Here is a 20,533-nt window from a genome sequence, read left to right as displayed (position 1 = left end):
ATTCAACTTGCACATTCTGTGGCAGGCTTGCCACAACCTAAATCTGTCAAGGCCCATTCCACAAGGAAAGTGGGCTCATCCTGGGCGGCTGCCCGGGGGGTCTCGGCATTACAACTCTGCCGAGCTGCTACTTGGTCAGGGGCAAACACATTTGCAAAATTCTACAAATTTGATACCCTGGCTGAGGAGGACCTTGAGTTCTCTCATTCGGTGCTGCAGAGTCATCCGCACTCTCCCGCCCGTTTGGGAGCTTTGGTATAATCCCCATGGTCCTGACGGAGTCCCCAGCATCCACTTAGGACGTTAGAGAAAATAAGAATTTACTTACCGATAATTCTATTTCTCGTAGTCCGTAGTGGATGCTGGGCGCCCATCCCAAGTGCGGATTGTCTGCAATACTTGTACATAGTTATTGTTACATACAAATTCGGGTTGTTATTGTTGTGAGCCGTCTGTTCAGAGGCTCCTACGTTTGTCATACTGTTAACTGGGTTCAGATCACAAGTTATACGGTGTGATTGGTGTGGCTGGTATGAGTCTTACCCGGGATTCAATATCCTTCCTTATTGTGTACGCTCGTCCGGGCACAGTATCCTAACTGAGGCTTGGAGGAGGGTCATAGGGGGAGGAGCCAGTACACACCACCTAATCCTAAAGCTTTATTTTTGTGCCCTGTCTCCTGCGGAGCCGCTATTCCCCATGGTCCTGACGGAGTCCCCAGCATCCACTACGGACTACGAGAAATAGAATTATCGGTAAGTAAATTCTTATTTTTTAATAACTTTGTGTATTAAACAAACTTTGTGTATATTGAGCCATCAAAAAACAAAGGTTTCATTATCTCTGTTCTACTCCAAACATTCCGTATTTCGGAATATTCCGTATTTTGGAATATTTGGATATGGGATACTCAACCTGTATAGGCAGGTGAGGCAGTGACTTACTATAAAAATTAAAAGAATAATACAAAGAAATTGCATGTAGGTAAATGAAAGAGCTTATATAGGGTTATTACAAAATAAATAGATTTTAACAAGTTATAAAAGAATGACTATTTAAGATTACACTCACCATACACAGTTTCTTGGAAAAACGGTGTCAATTTTAACTACAGAAGGCCAAGGTCACTTAACCGTAAGTGTGTCATGTAACCAGTCAGGCAAGATGGCCGCAAATGCTGTGGAGAAGGCGTCTCGTGTGCTCAAATTAAGTAAAATGGGATCTTTTACAGTTGTTAAACGACATTTAAGAAAGCAGTTCAGGAAAACCCCACCGACTAGACAACCCATCTATGATTGGAACATGAAATTAGAAACAACTGGATGTTTGTGTAAAGGTAAAAGCCCTGAGCAGCCATGTGTATTTGATGAACAAGAGGAACATGTTTGTGCAATTTAGCAATGCAGCCCAAGGAAATCCACAATGAAGGGGAGTCTGGAGTTAAAAATTCCACAACTGTATGGAAAATTTTGTAGATGCGACTGCAAATGACTTTGTACAAACTGCAGTTATTGCAGAGTCTAAGGCTAAGTACACACTGTCATTTACAACGGATTTGCTGTTGTGCCGACAGTGGCGATTCAGGTGAGTATTACCAATTGGCCACTTGATGGCGACCATTTGAATTTGCTCGCCTAGCTGTGACGTTGTCCCCCGCAGCAAGTGCACGGGCAGAGCACCATAATCACAGTCCGATACGCTGATTTGTCCGATATGTCTGTGAACTACGCCGTTTACTGGCATATTGTGGATACATACGCACACCTCAATGGGCTGGCGATATATCACCCATTTGCTTTAACGCCCAATATATCGCCCAGTGTGTACCCAGCTTAAGTGACCAGGACAAAATCACATGTTGTAATTTCTGTGCAGGAATTAGACTACCACGTTGATATCTGCTGTGTGTTTCTAGGTACACACATCGAACATCTGTAAGTTGTTGTAATAAACTTCCACAGTTTCACTACAAAACGGTGTGTGGTGAGATACCCATTTGCCACACACCACTGGGAACGTGTATAGTGCATCTGCTGTGCACCTATATAACTTTGCACATGTATATTGCAACCCTATTATATGTCCCATGCTAGGAACATGATGCTTACAGCATGAAAACTTTTTTTCTAGCCTGGGAGCAGCCCAGCATCTCTGTAGTGCTGGCAATGACTCCAGAGTGATGGAAAGGGGAGGAGGTAGGCCACACTCCATCCTCACAAGACTTCGCCCATTCTTGGGAGTGCATGCACATGTGTGCCCTCCTCGGTGATCAGCACACTGCCCTAAAACAATCCTAGAGTGAATTCTACAACCTATAGTTTTATTATAAAGTTTAATTTTTTATTTATTATGTAACTAAAAACAGAATTTCTCTTGCATTCATAAGGGATATTGGGAAGAACTAGTACGATCGGGTATAGACGGTGTCCAAAGGAGCCAGTGCACTTTAAATTTCTTCAACTGGGTGTGCTGGCTCCTCCCCTCTATGTCCCCTCCCACAGGCAGTTTAGAAAAAAGTGCCCTCAGGAGAGGATGCACATCTCTGCAGCTCCAGAGAGTTTTCTTCAATTACACTTTTTTTTTTTGGAATGGTGTTTGGGCAACACATACCTGCGTCGTGGGAGTTAGAGGGGGGAAGGGGGGGCGGTCACCAGCCTTGCGAGGTGCAGAGCCGCTTTCCCGCTGCAAGACCACCGTCCTGAGGGGCTGTTTGTTCACCGGGGCACTGCGCCTTGGTTGTCGCAGTCGCAGCACGCCGCACACCCCTAACGCTGCCTGAAGGTGACATTAGTGGTGAGTACACACCGTGGGCCCCAGGTTTTAAGTGAGGCAGACCACAGGTGCGGCGTACGGGACCCTCTCTGGGGGGTCCCGCTAAGATCCCCGTGTGTAAACTAGCACAAAAATGCAGAACTGAGCACTTGTGTGAGGTTTTACACTGTTTGGAGACTTTGCCAGTATAAATAATATGCTTACCTTCTGCGCCATGGGGGAGGGGCTTCCTCAGAACGGGACCACAACGTTTTTGATGCCTTCCTCTGCTTACAGAAGCCATCAACAGCACACACTCAGCGCTTCCTGCCTCACAGACACGCTGGAAACTGGTACAGGGTGTAGCAAAAGGGGGAGAGCCGCTTGTGGGGGTCATTCCGAGTTGATCGCACGTAGCAACTTTTTGCTGCTCGTGCGATCAACTTGACGCCGCATGGGGGGGGGTGTATTTTAGCATAGCAGGGCTGCGATCGCTTGTGCATCCCTGATATGCTAAAAAAGTTTCCTGCAAAACAAGGGTCAGACCTACTTAACCTGTGCGACGGATCCAGCGACGAAGGTCCCGGGATTGACGTCAGACATCCGCCCTCCAAATGCCTGGACACGCCTGTGTTCGGATCTCCGCGCCCGGAAAACGGTGAGTAGACGCCCCGGAATGCCTCCTCCCTGTCAATCTTCTTGCGATCGCGCTAGCGATCACTTTCTTCTTTGTTCTGGCTGCTGCAACGACACGTGTGCGCAATGCAGCCGCCGAGCATGCGCTGTTCCGACCAGTTCGCACCGCAGTGAAGAACCGCTGCGTGTGAACGGGTCGGAATGACCCCCTGTGTACACTGTCCTGTGTCTAATTAGGACTGTATTTGATAGTGTTTACTGTGACGGCACATGCACAGTTCTTACCCAATCGCTGCGCTGCGAACAGCTGCAGCGTGCGATCTGGTCGGAATGACCCCCCATGTACACTGCAGGGGGAGGCAGATATAACATGTGGAGGGAGAGTTAGATTTGGGTGGGTTATATTGTTTCTGTGCAGGGTAAATAACTGGCTGCTTTATTTTTACAATGCAATTTAGATTTCAGTTTGAACACACCCCACCCAAATCTAACTCTCTCTGCACATGTTATATCTGCCTCCCCTGCAGTGCACATAGGGGGTCATTCCGAGTTGTTTGCTCGTTATTTTTTTCCGCTACGGAGCGATTAGTCGCAAACCGCGCATGCGCAATGTACGCAGCGCACCTGCGCCAAGTAAATTAGCACAAAAGTTTGGTATTTTACTCACGGCGTAATGAAGTTTTCTCTATCGTCCTAAGTGGATGCTGGGGTTCCTGAAAGGACCATGGGGAATAGCGGCTCCGCAGGAGACAGGGCACAAAAAAGTAAAGCTTTACTAGGTCAGGTGGTGTGCACTGGCTCCTCCCCCCATGACCCTCCTCCAGACTCCAGTTAGATTTTGTGCCCGAACGAGAAGGGTGCAATCTAGGTGGCTCTCCTAAAGAGCTGCTTAGAGAAAGTTTAGTTTAGGTTTTTTTCTTTACAGTGAGTCCTGCTGGCAACAGGATCACTGCAACGTGGGACTTAGGGGGAAAGTAGTAAACTCACCTGCATGCAGAGTGGATTTGCTGCTTGGCTACTGGACACCATTAGCTCCAGAGGGATCGAACACAGGCCCAGCCGTGGAGTCCGGTCCCGGAGCCGCGCCGCCGACCCCCTTGCAGATGCTGAAGCGTGAAGAGGTCCGGAAACCGGCGGCTGAAGACTCCTCAGTCTTCATAAGGTAGCGCACAGCACTGCAGCTGTGCGCCATTTTCCTCTCAGCACACTTCACTGGGCAGTCACTGAGGGTGCAGAGCGCTGGGGGGGGGCGCTCTGAGAGGCAAATATAAACCTTATACAAGGCTAAAAATACCTCACATATAGCCCATAGGGGCTATATGGAGATATTTAACCCCTGCCTGACTGGAAAAATAGCGGGAGAAGAACCCGCCGAAAAAGGGGCGGGGCCTATCTCCTCAGCACACGGCGCCATTTTCTGTCACAGCTCCGCTGGTCAGAACGGCTCCCAGGTCTCTCCCCTGCACTGCACTACAGAAACAGGGTAAAACAGAGAGGGGGGGCACATTAATGGCTATATATATATATATTAAAGCAGCTATAAGGGAGCACTTAATATAAGGATATCCCTTGTATATATAGCGCTTTGTGGTGTGTGCTGGCAGACTCTCCCTCTGTCTCCCCAAAAGGGCTAGTGGGTCCTGTCTTCATTAGAGCATTCCCTGTGAGTTTGCGGTGTGTGTCGGTACGTGGTGTCGACATGTATGAGGACGATATTGGTGTGGAGGCGGAGCAATTGCCAAATATGCAGATGTCACCCCCCAGGGGGTCGACACCAGAATGGATGCCTTTATTTGTGGAATTACGTGATGGTTTATCTTCCCTTAAACAGTCAGTTGAGGACATGAGGCGGCCGGACAATCAATTAATGCCTGTCCAGGCGCCTCAAACACCGTCAGGGGCTGTAAAACGCCCTTTGCCTCAGTCGGTCGACACAGACCCAGACACGGGCACTGATTCCAGTGACGACGGTAGAAATTCAAACGTATTTTCCAGTAGGGCCACACGTTATATGATTTTGGCAATGAAGGAGACGTTACATTTAGCTGATACTACAGATACCGTAAAACAGGGTATTATGTATGGTGTGAAAAAACTACAAACAGTTTTTCCTGAATCAGAAGAATTAAATGACGTGTGTGATGAAGCGTGGGTTGCTCCTGATAAAAAGTTGATAATTTCAAAAAAGTTATTGGCATTATACCCTTTCCCGCCAGAGGTTAGGGCGCGCTGGGAAACACCCCCTAAGGTGGACAAGGCGCTCACACGCTTATCCAAACAAGTGGCGTTACCCTCTCCTGAGACGGCCGCACTTAAGGATCCATCAGATAGAAAGATGGAAGTTATTCAAAAGAATATATACACACATGCAGGTGTTATACTACGACCAGCTATAGCAACTGCCTGGATGTGCAGTGCTGGAGTAGTTTGGTCAGAATCCCTGATTGAAAATATTGATACCCTAGATAGGGACAATGTTTTACTGTCGTTAGAACAAATAAAGGATGCATTTATCTATATGCGTGATGCACAGAGGGATATTTGCACACTGGCATCTCGGGTGAGTGCTATGTCCATTTCAGCCAGAAGAGCCTTATGGACACGACAGTGGACAGGCGATGCGGATTCAAAACGTCACATGGAGGTTTTGCCGTATAAAGGGGAGGAGTTATTTGGAGTTGGTCTATCAGACTTGGTGGCCACGGCTACTGCCGGGAAATCCACTTTTTTACCTCAAGTCACTCCCCAACAGAGAAAGGCACCGACCTTTCAACCGCAGCCTTTTCGCTCCTACAAAAATAAGAGAGCAAAGGGCTTGTCGTACCTGCCACGAGGCAGAGGAAGAGGGAAGAGACACCAACAGGCAGCTCCTTCCCAGGAACAGAAGCCCTCCCCGGCTCCTGCAAAAACCTCAGCATGACGCTGGGGCCTCTCAAGCGGACTCGGGGACAGTGGGGGGCCGTCTCAAAAATTACAGCGCGCAGTGGGCTCACTCGCAGGTAGACCCCTGGATCCTGCAGATAATATCTCAGGGGTACAGGTTGGAATTAGAGACGGATCCTCCTCATCGTTTCCTGAAGTCTGCCTTACCAACCGTCTCTTCCGAAAGGGAGAGGGTGTTGGAAGCCATTCACAAGCTGTACGCTCAGCAGGTGATAGTCAAAGTACCCCTATTACAACAAGGAAAGGGGTATTATTCCACTCTATTTGTGGTACCGAAGCCGGATGGCTCGGTAAGGCCTATTCTAAATCTGAAGTCCTTGAACCTCTACATAAAAAAGTTCAAGTTCAAGATGGAGTCACTCAGAGCAGTGATAGCGAACCTGGAAGAAGGGGACTTTATGGTATCCTTGGACATCAAGGATGCGTATCTACACGTTCCGATTTACCCCGCACACCAGGGGTACCTCAGGTTCATTGTTCAAAACTGTCACTATCAGTTTCAGACGCTGCCGTTCGGATTGTCCACGGCGCCTCGGGTCTTTACCAAGGTAATGGCCGAGATGATGATTCTTCTTCGAAGAAAAGGCGTATTAGTTATCCCATACTTGGACGATCTCCTAATAAGGGCAAGGTCCAGAGAACAGCTGGAGACAGCTTTAGCACTATCTCAAGAGGTGCTAAGACAACACGGGTGGATTCTGAATATTCCAAAATCCCATTTAATCCCGACAACTCGTCTGCTGTTCCTAGGAATGATTCTGGACACGGTTCAGAAAAAGGTTTTCCTTCCAGAGGAAAAAGCCAAGGAGTTATCCGATCTGGTCAGGAACCTCCTAAAACCAGGAAAAGTGTCAGTACATCAATGCACAAGAGTCCTGGGAAAAATGGTGGCTTCTTACGAAGCAATTCCATTCGGCAGATTCCATGCAAGAATATTCCAAAGGGATCTGTTGGACAAATGGTCAGGGTCGCATCTGCAGATGCACCTGCGAATAACCCTGTCACCAAAGACAAGGGTGTCACTTCTGTGGTGGTTGCAGAAGGCTCACCTCTTAGAAGGCCGCAGATTCGGCATTCAGGATTGGATCCTGGTGACCACGGACGCCAGCCTGAGAGGCTGGGGAGCAGTCACACAAGGAAGAAACTTCCAGGGAGTATGGACGAGTCTGGAAAAGTCTCTTCACATAAACATTCTGGAACTAAGAGCAATCTACAATGCTCTAAGCCAGGCGGAACTTCTCCTGCAAGGAAAGCCGGTGTTGATTCAGTCGGACAACATCACGGCGGTCGCCCATGTAAACAGGCAGGGCGGCACAAGAAGCAGGAGTGCAATGGCAGAAGCTGCCAAGATTCTTCGCTGGGCGGAGAATCACGTGATAGCACTGTCAGCAGTGTTCATCCCGGGCGTGGACAACTGGGAAGCAGACTTCCTCAGCAGACACGATCTTCATCCGGGAGAGTGGGGTCTACATCCAGAAGTCTTCAACATGTTAATAGACCGTTGGGAAAGACCAATTGTAGACATGATGGCGTCTCGCCTCAACAAGAAACTGGACAAATATTGCGCCAGGTCAAGAGATCCACAGGCAATAGCTGTGGACGCACTGGTAACTCCTTGGGTGTACCAGTCAGTGTATGTGTTTCCTCCTCTGCCGCTCATACCAAAGGTATTGAAGATCATACGGCAAAGAAGAGTAAGAACAATACTAGTGGTTCCGGATTGGCCGAGAAGGACTTGGTATCCGGAACTTCAAGAGATACTCACGGACGAACCGTGGCCTCTACCTCTGAGAAGGGACCTGCTACAGCAGGGTCCCTGTCTTTTTCAAGACTTACCGCGGCTGCGTTTGACGGCATGGCGGTTGAACGCCAGATCCTAAAAGGGAAAGGCATTCCAGAAGAAGTCATTCCTACCTTGATTAAGGCACGGAAGGAAGTCACCGTGAAACATTATCACCGCATTTGGCGAAAATATGTAGCGTGGTGCGAGGATCGGAAGGTTCCGACGGAGGAATTCCAACTGGGTCGTTTCCTACATTTCCTGCAATCAGGATTATCTATGGGTCTCAAATTGGGATCCATTAAGGTTCAAATTTCGGCCCTGTCAATATTATTCCAAAAAGAATTGGCCTCTGTCCCTGAGGTCCAGACTTTTGTCAAGGGAGTACTGCATATACAGCCTCCTGTGGTGCCTCCGGTGGCACCGTGGGATCTAAATGTAGTTTTAGATTTCCTCAAATCCCATTGGTTTGAACCATTGAAAAAGGTGGATTTGAAATATCTCACATTGAAAGTGACTATGTTACTAGCCCTGGCCTCTGCCAGGAGAGTATCTGAATTGGCGGCTTTATCTTATAAAAGTCCTTATCTAATCTTCCATTCGGATAGGGCAGAACTGCGGACTCGTCCGCATTTTCTCCCTAAAGTGGTATCAGCATTTCATCTGAACCAACCTATTGTGGTGCCTGCGGCCACTAGCGACTGGAGGACTCCAAGTTGTTGGACGTTGTCAGAGCCTTAAAAATATACATTGCAAGGACGGCTGGAGTCAGAAAATCTGACTCGCTGTTTATATTGTATGCACCCAACAAGTTGGGCGCACCTGCTTCTAAGCAGTCGATTGCTCGTTGGATTTGTAACACAATTCAACTTGCACATTCTGTGGCAGGCCTGCCACAGCCTAAAACTGTAAAAGCCCACTCCACAAGGAAGGTGGGCTCATCTTGGGCGGCTGCCCGAGGGGTCTCGGCATTACAACTCTGCCGAGCAGCTACGTGGTCGGGGGAGAACACGTTTGTAAAATTTTACAAATTTGATACCCTGGCAAAGGAGGACCTGGAGTTCTCTCATTCGGTGCTGCAGAGTCATCCGCACTCTCCCGCCCGTTTGGGAGCTTTGGTATAATCCCCATGGTCCTTTCAGGAACCCCAGCATCCACTTAGGACGATAGAGAAAATAAGAATTTACTTACCGATAATTCTATTTCTCGGAGTCCGTAGTGGATGCTGGGCGCCCATCCCAAGTGCGGATTATCTGCAATACTTGTACATAGTTATTGTTAACTAATTCGGGTTATTGTTAAGGAGCCATCTTTAAGAGGCCCTTTCTGTTGTCATACTGTTAACTGGGTTTAGATCACAAGTTGTACGGTGTGATTGGTGTGGCTGGTATGAGTCTTACCCGGGATTCAAAATGCCTCCCTTATTGTGTATGCTCGTCCGGGCACAGTACCTAACTGGAGTCTGGAGGAGGGTCATGGGGGGAGGAGCCAGTGCACACCACCTGACCTAGTAAAGCTTTACTTTTTTGTGCCCTGTCTCCTGCGGAGCCGCTATTCCCCATGGTCCTTTCAGGAACCCCAGCATCCACTACGGACTCCGAGAAATAGAATTATCGGTAAGTAAATTCTTATTTTTTCATCGTTCTGCTGATCGTAGTGTGATTGACAGGAAGTGGGTGTTTCTGGGCGGAAACTGGCCGTTTTCTGGGAGTGTGCGGAAAAATGCAGGCGTGTCAGGGGAAAACGTGGGAGTGGCTGGAGAAACGGGGGAGTGGCTGGGCGAACGCTGGGTGTGTTTGTGACGTCAAACCAGGAACAAAAAGGACTGAGCTGGTCAAAATGGCAGAGTAAGTCTGGAGCTACTCAGAAACTGCGGGGTAATCGTTACGAGAAAATTAGCTAATCTTTCGTTCGCTATTCTGCTAAGCTAAGATACACTCCCAGAGGGCGGCGGCTTAGCGTGTGCAATGCTGCTAAAAGCAGCTAGCGAGCGAACAACTCGGAATCACCCCCATGGTTTTGCTCATTTGCTAACAAATTTGCTGCTGACACCAGATCTGAATTAGGCCCGGTCTTCCTTCCACAAATAAATATTCCAGGTGGCGCTTAAAAGTACAGAAAACAATTAGACATGTTAAAATTAAAAAAAAATATATTTTTGTTTATTATTGATAAAAAAGAGATAATATAGTGTAGTATACACTGATAACACAAACTCCCGGGAGTAAACAATATAAAATAAAACAAATATAAAATCCACACCTGCCTTTGGATAAAGACGCCCTGCTGTGCGTTGAAACGCGTTAAGGATACAGGACATTCTAACAATTCTCTCCCGACAGAAATTTATTCCACACCCAGCATATCCAGAGAACTATAATCTTGCATTTAATAGCCAGATACCTGGAACGTTATTGGCCCAGCTGACACCAGTGCAGCTCGGGATCCGGTCTGAAGATCGACACTGTCTAGGTCGACAATGTTTAGGTCGACCACTATAGGTCGACAGTCACTAGGTTGACATGGATGGAAGGTCGACAGGGTTTCTAGGTCGACATGTGCTAGGTCGACAGGTCGACATGAGTTTTTCACATTTTTTTTTCTTTTTTTGAATTTTTTCATACTTAACGATCCAAGTGGACTACGATTGGAACGGTAATCTGTGCCGAGCGAAGCGGTAGCGGAGCGAAGGCACCATGCACGAAGCATGGCGAGCGAAGCAAGCCATGCGAGGGGATGCGGTGCACTAATTTGGGATCCCGGTCACTTTACGAAGAAAACGACACCAAAAAAAATAAAAAATCCTCATGTCGACCTTTAGACATGTCGACCTAGCACATGTCGACCTAGAAACCCTGTCGACCTTCCATCCATGTCGACCTAGTGACTGTCGACCTAAACATTGTCGACCTAGATACTGTCGATTTGATGAACCACACCCGTGCAGCACATGGGGAGATAGTCAGTGCTCGGACGGAGACTGCTCTCCATCTTTACACCTGATCCAGCTGCAAACTGACGGAGCTGACTACTTCCATCACAGCGCTCCCTGCACGGGTTACAGCGCGACTCACAATAAGGAGATCTCCACGGCTATACCTTGACACAGGGTGCCCAGTACAGGTGATCATCATCTGCCTCCGCTGCCGGACCGAGGCTACACCACTGGGGCGCTCATTGCCGGACGCGCAGCGCTCCCTGCACGGAAGCGCAGCGCCAACTTCAAACATCAAGACCTTCACGGGTTTTCTTCTTACCCCAGCAAACGCACCTTGGGTGTCCATTCATCGCCTCCGCTGCCAGACCGGATAAATTACTTGGGCGGTTGATATCACATTCATTCAACTACTCCGTATATATACGGTACACCTCAGTCCCGCTATTTAGCGAGGTTCCAGACACCCTGTTACACATAAGTGTCTGCTCCAAATTATGAATGTCTAAGGTGCCTTATACGGAGTGCTGTTATCATTGTTTGGCACCTAAGGATTCTCCATGTACATGTGAGTGACTTTCATATAACTTTTATTTTACATAACATCTAGCGCTGGAGTGCACATCTGTGTGATTAGATCATATCAATATATATTATACAGCAGTTATGGCCATCAATGTATAATATTACAACCATTTATCTTATATCAGTATAGCCAGTATATGATCTAGTGAGCATCTATCAGTCTCCTAACTGTTTTGTGGATTTTATATTTGTTTTATTTTATATTGATTACTCCCGGGAGTCTGTGTTATCAGTGTATACTACACTATATTATCTCTTTTTTATCAATAATAAACAAAAATATATTTCTCTAACGTCCTAGTGGATGCTGGGGACTCCGTAAGGACCATGGGGAATAGACGGGCTCCGCAGGAGACATGGGCACTTTAAGAAAGAATTTGGATTCTGGTGTGCTCTGGCTCCTCCCTCTATGTCCCTCCTCCAGACCTCAGTTTGAATCTGTGCCCGGACGAGCTGGGTGCTACTTAGTGAGCTCTCCTGAGCTTGCTATAAGAAAGTATTTTGTTAGGTTTTTTATTTTCAGGGAGATCTGCTGGCAACAGGCTCCCTGCATCGTGGGACTGAGGGGAGAGAAGCAGCCCTACTCTCTGAAGATAGGTCCTGCTTCTTAGGCTACTGGACACCATTAGCTCCAGAGGGATCGTACACAGGATCTCACCCTTTGTCGTCCGATCCTGGAGCCGCGCCGCCGTCCCCCTCGCAGAGCCGGAAGACAGAAGCCGGGTGAAAGAAGCAAGAAAACTTCGAAATCGGCGGCAGAAGACTCCAGTCTTCACTGAGGTAGCGCACAGCACTGCAGCTGTGCGCCATTGCTCCCACACTACACCCACATACTCCGGTCACTGTAGGGTGCAGGGCGCAGGGGGGGGCGCCCTGGGCAGCAATTAGGACCTCTTGGCAAAAGTTAGACATATATACAGTTGGGCACTGTATATATGTATGAGCCCCCGCCATAATAGTGTACAGAAACGCGGGACAGAAGCCCGCCGCTGAGGGGGCGGGGCTTCTTCCTCAGCACTCACCAGCGCCATTTTCTCTCCACAGCTCCGCTGAGAGGAAGCTCCCCAGGCTCTCCCCTGCAGATTCACGGTAGAAGAGGGTAAAAAGAGAGGTGGGGCACATAAATTAGGCGCAAAAACATAATATACAGCAGCTACTGGGTTAACACTAAGTTACTGTGTAATTCCTGGGTCATATAGCGCTGGGGTGTGTGCTGGCATACTCTCTCTCTGTCTCTCCAAAGGGCCTTGTGGGGGAACTGTCTTCAAAAAAGAGCATCCCCTGTGTGTGTGGTGTGTCGGTACGCCTGTGTCGACATGTTTGACGAGGAAGGCTATGTGGAAGCAGAGCGGGAGCAAATGAATGTGGTGTCTCCGCCGACGGCGCTGACACCTGATTGGATGGATATGTGGAAGGTTTTAAATGATAATGTTAATTCCTTGCATAAAAGGTTGGATAAAGCGGAAACCTTAGGACAGTCAGGGTCTCAGCCCATGCCTGATCCGATGTCGCAGAGGCCGTCAGGGTCTCAGAAGCGCCCACTATCCCAAATTGTTGACACATATACCGACATGGATTCTGACTCCAGTGTCGATTATGATGATGCAAAGTTACAGCCTAAATTGGCTAAAGCCATCCGTTATATGATTATAGCAATGAAGGATGTGTTGCACATCACAGAGGAAACCCCAGTCCCTGACAAGAGGGTTCATATGTATGGGGAAAAAAGGCAGGAGGTGACCTTTCCCCCTTCACATGAGCTAGATGAGTTATGTGAAAAGGCTTGGGAATCTCCAGATAAAATACTGCAGATTTCCAAGAGGATGCTTATGGCGTATCCCTTCCCGCCAACGGACAGGTTACGCTGGGAATCCTCCCCTAGGGTGGACAAAGCTCTAACACGCTTATCCAAGCGGGTAGCCCTGCCGTCACAGGATACGGCCACCCTAAAAGATGCTGCGGATAGAAAGCAAGAGGGTACCCTGAAGTCCATTTATACACATTCAGGTACCTTACTAAGGCCGGCAATTGCGTCGGCCTGGGTGTGTAGTGCTGTAGCAGCATGGACGGATACCTTATCTGAGGAACTTGATACCTTAGACAAGGATACTATATTAATGACCCTGGGGCATATAAAAGACGCTGTCCTATATATGAGAGATGCTCAAAGAGACATTAGCCTACTGGGCTCTAGAATAAATGCAATGTCGATTTCTGCCAGAAGGGTCCTGTGGACTCTGCAATGGACAGGCGATGCCGACTCAAAAAGGCACATGGAGGTTTTACCTTACAAGGGTGAGGAATTGTTTGGGGAGGGTCTCTCGGATCTGGTCTCCACAGCTACTGCTGGAAAGTCAAATTTTTTGCCATATGTTCCCTCACAACCTAAGAAAGCACCGTATTACCAAATGCAGTCCTTTCCAGTGGCGCACCCAGGGGGGGTTTCCGAGTACCCAGAAACCCCCCTCCACTAAAAAAAAAAAAAAAGTTTTTTTTTTTTTTTTTTTGCTGCATGAGTATTATTAATGACTGTCTAGCGTCCTCTGCAGCCTGCTGTCTTCCTGGTGGCACTTGCAAGTGCAATAAAAGTTTACTTTATTTTAATTACAGTACATATATATCCATGTGCCTACATATATACACATGTATATACATACATACATATAAACACACACACACATATGATATATATATATATATATATATATATATATACATGTGTATATATATGTGTACTGTATGTGTGTGTATGTGTATATATATATATATATATATATATATATGTGTGTGTGCATGTTTAATATGCTATGTATATGTGTATATGGGTTCACTACGATCTCCCGGCGGCCGGCCTCCCGGCGACCAGCATACCGGCGCCGGGAGGCCGGCCGCCGGCTTACCAACAGTGTGGCGAGCGCAAATGAGCCCCTTGCGGGCTCGCTGCGCTCGCCACGCTACGCGCGCCACACTATTTTATTCTCCCTCCAGGGGGGTCGTGGACCCCCACGAGGGGGAATAAGTGTCGGTATGTCGGCGGTCAGGCTCCCGGCACCGGTATGCTGGTCGCCGGGAGCACGACCGCCGGCATACTGAAGACCACCCGTGTATATGTATGTGTGTGTGTATGTGTGTGTGTATATATATATATATATATATATATATATATATATATATGTGTGTGTGTAGATATATACCTCAGTCCCCACCCCCGTGATTGGCTCCGCCCAGTTCTGGAAACCCCCCCCCCCATGCAAATCCTGCGTTTAGCCACTGCTTTCGATCACAAAAAGGTAAGAAAGTCCGAGGTGCGTCCTTTCTTGCCAGAGGCAGGGGCAGAGGAAAGAAGCTGCACAACACAGCTAGTTCCCAGGAACAGAAGTCCTCCCCGGCTTCCACTAAAACCACCGCATGACGCTGGGGCTCCACAGGCGGAGCTAGGCCCGGTGGGGGCGCGTCTCTGAAATTTCAGCCACAAGTGGGTTCACTCCCAGGTGGATCCCTGGGCAATAGAGATTGTGTCTCAGGGATACATGCTGGAATTCGAAGAGATGCCCCCTCACCGATACCTCAAATCGGCCCTGCCAGCTTCCCCATTAGAGAGGGAAATAGTGTTAGCTGCAATTCACAAATTGTATCTTCAGCAGGTGGTGGTCAAGGTTCCCCTCCTTCAACAAGGGAAGCATTATTATTCGACCATGTTTGTGGTACCGAAACCGGACGGTTCGGTCAGACCCATATTGAATTTAAAATATCTGAACATATACCTGAAAAGGTTCAAGTTCAAGATGGAATCGCTCAGAGCGGTCATTGCAAGCCTGGAAGAGGGGGAGTTTATGGTGTCTCTGGACATAAAGGATGCATACCTTCATGTCCCCATTTATCCACCTCATCAGGCGTACCTCAGATTTGTGGTACAGGATTGTCATTACCAATTTCAGACGTTGCCGTTTGGTCTCTCCACGGCACCGAGAATATTTACCAAGGTGATGGCAGAAATGATGGTACTCCTGCGGAAGCAAGGGGTCACAATTATCCCATACTTGGACGATCTCCTCATAAAAGCGAGGTCAAGAGAGCAGTTACTGATCAGCGTAGCACGCTCTCTGGAAGTGTTAGGACAGCACGGCTGGATTATGAATATTCCAAAGTCGCAGTTGATTCCTACGACTCGTCTGCCCTTCCTGGGCATGATTCTGGACACAGATCAGAAGAGGGTTTATCTCCCGATGGAGAAGGCTCAGGAACTCATGACACTGGTCAGAGACCTATTAAAACCAAAAAAGGTGTCGGTGCATCACTGCACACGAGTCCTGGGAAAGATGGTGGCATCATACGAGGCCATTCCCTTCGGCAGGTTCCATGCGAGGACCTTTCAATGGGATCTCCTGGACAAATGGTCCGGATCACATCTTCAGATGCATCGGTTACTCACCCTATCCCCCAGGGCCAGGGTGTCTCTCCTGTGGTGGCTGCAGAGTGCTCACCTTCTGGAGGGCCGCAGATTCGGCATTCAGGACTGGGTCCTGGTGACCATGGATGCAAGCCTCCGGGGGTGGGGGGCAGTCACACAGGGAAGAAATTTCCAAGGCCTGTGGTCAAGTCAGGAGACTTGCCTTCACATCAACATCCTGGAAATAAGGGCCATATACAACGCCCTACGTCAAGCGGAGTCCCTACTTCGCGACCAACCGGTTCTGATTCAGTCAGACAACATAACCGCAGTGGCTCATGTAAACCGCCAAGGCGGCACAAGGAGCAGAGTGGCGATGGCGGAAGCCACCAGGATTCTTCGCTGGGCGGAGAATCACGTAAGCGCACTGTCAGCAGTGTTCATCCCGGGAGTGGACAACTGGGAAGCAGACTTCCTCAGCAAGCACGACCTCCACCCGGGAGAGTGGGGACTTCATCAAGAGTCTTCACACAGATTAAAAGTCGGTGGGAACTACCACAGATAGACATGATGGCGTCACGCCTCAACAAGAAGCTACAGAACTATTGCGCCAGGTCAAGAGACCCTCAGGCGGTAGCTGTAGACGCCCTGGTGACACCATGGGTGTTCCAGTCGGTCTATGTATTTCCTCCTCTTCCTCTCATACCCAAGGTACTGTGGATAATAAGAAAAAGAGGAGTAAGAACAATTCTCATTGTTCCAGATTGGCCACGAAGGACTTGGTATCCAGATCTGCAAGAATTGCTCACAGAGGATCCGTGGCCTCTTCCTCTAAGACAGGACCTGTTGCAACAGGGACCCTGTCTCTTCCAAGACTTACCGCGGCTGCGTTTGACGGCATGGCGGTTGAACGCCGGATCCTAGCAGAAAAGGGTATTCCGGAGGAGGTCATTCCTACGCTGATAAAGGCTAGGAAGGACGTAACGGCTAAACATTATCACCGGATATGGCGAAAATATGTTTCTTGGTGTGAAGCCAGCAATGCTCCTACAGAGGAGTTTCAGCTGGGCCGTTTCCTTCACTTACTTCAGTCAGGAGTGGATTTGGGCCTGAAGTTAGGCTCAATTAAGGTCCAGATTTCGTCCCTTTCCATTTTCTTTCAAAAGGAGTTGGCTTCTCTGCCAGAAGTTCAGGCGTTTGTGAAAGGAGTGCTGCATATTCAGCCTCCTTTTGTGCCTCCAGTGGCACCTTGGGATCTTAACGTGGTGTAGAGTTTCCTGAAATCACACTGGTTTGAACCACTTAAAACAGTGGAGTTGAAATATCTCACGTGGAAGGTGGTCATGCTATTAGCCTTGGCTTCGGCTAAGCGCGTGTCAGAATTAGCGGCTTTGTCTCATAAAAGCCCATATCTGGTTTTCCATATGGATAGAGCGGAATTGAGGACACGTCCACAATTTCTGCCAAAAGTGGTCTCATCCTTTCATATGAACCAACCTATTGTGGTGCCTGTGGCTACTCGTGACTTGGAGGATTCCGAGTTACTAGATGTAGTCAGGGCTTTAAAAGTTTATGTAGCCAGAACGGCTAGAGTCAGGAAAACGGAGTCACTGTTTATCCTGTATGCATCCAACAAGCTTGGTGCTCCTGCTTCAAAGCAGACTATTGCGCGCTGGATTTGTAACACGATCCAGCAGGCTCATTCTGTGGCTGGATTGCCGCAGCCAAAGTCAGTGAAAGCCCATTCCACTAGCAAGGTGGGCTCTTCTTGGGCGGCTGCCCGAGGGGTCTCGGCATTACAGCTATGCCGGGCTGCTACTTGGTCAGGTTCAAATACGTTTGCAAAGTTCTACAAGTTTGATACCCTGGCTGAGGAGGACCTATCGTTTGCTCAATCGGTGCTGCAGAGTCATCCGCACTCTCCCGCCCGTTTCGGAGCTTTGGTATAATCCCCATGGTCCTTACGGAGTCCCCAGCATCCACTAGGACGTTAGAGAAAATAAGATTTTACTTACCGGTAAATCTATTTCTCGTAGTCCGTAGTGGATGCTGGGCGCCCGTCCCAAGTGCGGACTTCTTCTGCAATACTTGTATATAGTTATTGCTTAAATAAGGGTTATGTTATGGTTGCATCAGGGTTTATCTGATGTTCTGTTATTGTTCATACTGTTAACTGGGTAAAGTTATCACAAGTTATACGGTGTGATTGGTGTGGCTGGTATGAGTCTTACCCTGGATTCCCAAAATCCTTTCCTTGTACTGTCATCTCTTCCGGGCACAGTTTCTTTAACTGAGGTCTGGAGGAGGGACATAGAGGGAGGAGCCAGAGCACACCAGAATCCAAATTCTTTCTTAAAGTGCCCATGTCTCCTGCGGAGCCCGTCTATTTCCCATGGTCCTTACGGAGTCCCCAGCATCCTCTACGGACTACGAGAAATAGATTTACCGGTAAGTAAAATCTTATTTTCTCTAACGTCCTAGTGGATGCTGGGGACTCCGTAAGGACCATGGGGATTATACCAAAGCACCCAAACGGGCGGGAGAGTGCGGATGACTCTGCAGCACCGAATGAGCAAACTCAAGGTCCTCCTCAGCCAGGGTATCAAACTTGTAGAACTTTGCAAAGGTGTTTGAACCCGACCAAGTAGCTGCTCGGCAAAGCTGTAATGCCGAGACCCCTCGGGCAGCCGCCCAAGAAGAGCCCACCTTCCTTGTGGAATGGGCTTTTACTGATTTTGGATGCGGCAATCCAGCCGCAGAATGAGCCTGCTGAATCGTGTTACAGATCCAGCGAGCAATAGTTTGCTTTGAAGCAGGAGCACCCAGCTTGTTGGATGCATACAGGGTAAACAGCGAGTCAGTTTTCCTGACTCCAGCCGTTCTGGCTACATAAATCTTCAAAGCCCTGACTACATCTAGTAACTTGGAAACCTCCAAGTCACGAGTAGCCGCAGGCACCACAATAGGTTGGTTCAAATGAAAGGATGACACCACCTTCGGCAGAAATTGCGGACGAGTCCGTAACTCTGCCCTGTCCATATGGAAAACCAGATAGGGGCTTTTACACGACAAAGCCGCCAACTCATACACACGCCTAGCCGAAGCTAAGGCCAATAGCATGACCACTTTCCATGTGAGATATTTTAACTCCACGGTCTTAAGTGGCTCAAACCAGTGAGATTTCAGGAAACTCAACACCACGTTAAGATCCCAAGGTGCCACTGCTGGCACAAAAGGGGGCTAAATATGCAGCACTCCCTTTACAAACGTCTGAACTTCAGGAAGGGAAGCCAGTTCCTTTTGAAAGAAAATGGATAGGGACGAAATCTGGACCTTAATGGACCCTAATTTTAAGCCCATAGTCACTCCCGCCTGTAGGAAGTGAAAGAAACGTCCCAGTTGAAATTCCTCTGTAGGGGCCTTCCTGGCCTCACACCAAGCAACATATTTTCGCCATATACGGTGATAATGTTTTGCTGTCACGTCCTTCCTAGCCTTTATCAGCGTAGGAATAACCTCATCCGGAATGCCTTTTTCCGCTAGGATCCGGCGTTCAACCGCCATGCCGTCAAACGCAGCCGCGGTAAGTCTTGGAAGAGACAGGGCCCCTGTTGCAACAGATTCTGTCTGAGAGGCAGAGGCCATGGGTCCTCTGTGAGCATTTCTAGCAGTTCCGGATACCAAGCCCTTCTTGGCCAATCCGGAACAATGAGTATTGTTCTCACTCCTCTTTTTCTTACGATTCTCAGCACCTTGCGTATGAGAGGAAGAGGAGGAAACACATAAACCGACTGGAACACCCACGGTGTCACTAGTGCGTCCACAGCTATCGCCTGAGGGTCCCTTGACCAGGCGCAATACCTTTGTAGCTTTTTGTTGAGGCGGGATGCAATCATGTCCACCTGTGGCAGTTCCCATCGATTTGTAATCTGTGTGAAGACTTCTTGATGAAGTCCCCACTCTCCCGGGTGGAGTTCGTGCCTGCTGAGGAAGTCTGCTTCCCAGTTGTCCACTCCCGGAATGAACACTGCTGACAGTGCTTGCACGTGATTCTCCGCCCAGCGAAGAATTCTGGTGGCTTCTGCCATTGCCACCCTGCTTCTTGTGCCGCCCTGGCGGTTTACATGAGCCACTGCGGTGATGTTGTCTGACTGAATCAGCACCGGTTGGTTGCGAAGCAGAGGCTCCGCTTGACTCAGGGCGTTGTATATGGCCCTTAGTTCCAGGATATTGATGTGCAGACAAGTCTCTTGACTTGACCACAGCCCCTGGAAGTTTCTTCCCTGAGTGACTGCACCCCACCCTCGGAGGCTTGCATCCGTGGTCACCAGGACCCAGTCCTGTATGCCGAACCTGCGGCCCTCGAGAAGGTGAGCACTCTGCAGCCACCACAGAAGAGACACCCTGGCCCTGGGGGATAGGGTGATCAGCCGATGCATCTGAAGATGCGATCCGGACCACTTGTCCAACAGATCCCACTGAAAGGTCCTCGCATGGAACCTGCCGAAGGGAA

General features: G+C 48.7%; 1 protein-coding gene across 3 annotated transcripts in view; it reads left to right on the top strand.

The window, feature by feature from the left end:
• The window catches only part of SMARCAL1 (SWI/SNF related, matrix associated, actin dependent regulator of chromatin, subfamily a like 1), a 183,744-nt gene that overhangs the window by 7,382 nt on the left and 155,829 nt on the right, over positions 1 to 20,533 (top strand). Inside the window, exon 3 of one of the 3 annotated variants that reach the window (XM_063933958.1) lies at positions 1,232 to 1,336. The exons of the other annotated variants lie outside the window; for them this stretch is intronic. The gene's annotated coding sequence lies outside the window, so the exon portion shown is untranslated. The remainder of the gene's footprint in view (positions 1 to 1,231; positions 1,337 to 20,533) is intronic. 3 annotated transcript variants of the gene reach the window in all.

The sequence above is a fragment of the Pseudophryne corroboree genome, chromosome 7, assembly GCF_028390025.1.
Source record: "Pseudophryne corroboree isolate aPseCor3 chromosome 7, aPseCor3.hap2, whole genome shotgun sequence".
NCBI lineage: Eukaryota > Metazoa > Chordata > Amphibia > Anura > Myobatrachidae > Pseudophryne > Pseudophryne corroboree.
Note: the sequence above shows the minus strand (reverse complement) of the source record. Positions and strands in the feature narration are given on the sequence as shown.